A 1,839-nucleotide genomic window follows, 5' to 3' on the forward strand; every position below is an offset into this window, starting at 1 on the left:
TCTCTGATGATGAGGGATGATAAACTTTTCTTCATGTTTGTTGGCCATTCATCTGTCATCTTCAGAGAGTTTCTGTTGAACACTCTCTCTTGCACACTTAAAAAAGGGGTTGTTTGGTATTTTTTGTTGATTAATTTAAATTCTCTGTAGATTCTAGTTAGCAGCCCTTTGTCAGATTCATGGCATCCAAATATCTTCTCCCATTATACAGGCAATCTATTTGATTTAGTTGTGGTATCCTTAGCCATACAGAAACTTTTTCTCTAGATCATTACCCACTCATTTATTTTTGGTGTCACTGCAGTTGTCAAAGGGGTCTTCTTCATAAAATCTTTTCCCAGGTCAATTTTTCAAGTTTTTCCAAACTTTCTCCTGGATTTTTTTCTTGTTTCATGTCTTAAATTTAAATCTCTTATCCAACAAGAAGAGTCAATTTTTGTTAATGGTGAGAGGTGTGGGTCCAATTTTAGTCTTCTATATGTGGCTAATCAGTTCTCTCAGAACAATTTTTTATATAGGGATTCTTTTCCTTAATGCATGCTTTTGTTTGTTTCTTGAAGATCACATAGTCATATGTGTCTGGGTTCATCTCTAGGTTCTATATTTTATTCCATAGTTCTATATCTGTGTTTTTGTGCCCATACCATGCTGTTTTGATCAGTATGGACTTGTAGTATAACCTGAAGTCTGGTAACATGTTTAGTCCAGATTCATCTTTATTTTGTAAAATTGTGTTGACTAGTTTTTTTTTTTTTTTTTTTAATGGTTCTGTATAAAACAAAGGACTATTTTTTCAAGTTCTTCAAAGTATAACCTTGGTGCTTTTCCATTTACAACTGGAACCAGTCAAGGATGTCCACTATCACCAGTATTATTCAACATACTGCTGGAAGTCCTAGCCAATGCAATCAGGGGGAAAAAAAGATCAAAGTTATTCAAATATGGACAGAGGAAATAAAACTCTCACTCTTTGCAGATGACATGAACTTATACCTGACAAACTCAGAGACTCAACTACAAAGTTCTTAGGAGTGATCAAGAAATATAGTAACATCTTAGAATACAAAATAATGTCCACAAATCAATAGCTTTCATACATGCCAATAACACTTAAGCTGAGATTCAAATCAAAGACACAGTATTTTTCACAGTAGCTGCAAAGAAAAATACCTTGAAATATATATAACAAAGGATGTGAAGGATCTCTACAAAGAGAACTATGAAACCCTGAAGAAAGAAATAACAGAAAACATTAATAAATGGAAGAATATATCATGCCCATGTCCTGGAAGCATCAAAATTGTAAAATGTCCATACTACCCAAAGCAATCTACAGTTGAATGCAATCCCCATCAAGCACCCATATCAAACTTTGAAGAATGTGTCATGAAATTTTTATTACACAACAAACCTCTGTCAACAAAACTTTTGGATTATTTTTCTATTTTTATTATCACAGTGAAAAAAAAATCTCATATTTTGTTAATTTGTACAGTCAATATTCTGGAGCATTGTAATTAATTTTTATGCAAATATATAGTGACATCTAATGAAAACTTACATTTCCATATTTAGTTTTCAAAAATCAGAAGGCACTAGTAAAAATTAAACAATACACATAACCATAAAAGAAGCACACAAATCGCTATTTTAATTAGAAGTAAAATCTATATCAGAAAATGTTGCCCACTATCTGCACTTAATTTCAAATCCCAGCCAGAGTAATCAGGAAAGAGAAGGAATCAAAAGTATCCAAATGGGTAAAAAGTACATTTCACATCTGCCTCATTTAAAACCAGACACATTTAAGAAATAATAGTATTTCTCAACATCAACAAT

Source organism: Otolemur garnettii, unplaced genomic scaffold (genome assembly GCF_000181295.1).
Source record: "Otolemur garnettii isolate 467f Iridium unplaced genomic scaffold, OtoGar3 scaffold00036, whole genome shotgun sequence".
In the NCBI taxonomy this organism is placed as follows: Eukaryota; Metazoa; Chordata; class Mammalia; order Primates; family Galagidae; genus Otolemur; species Otolemur garnettii.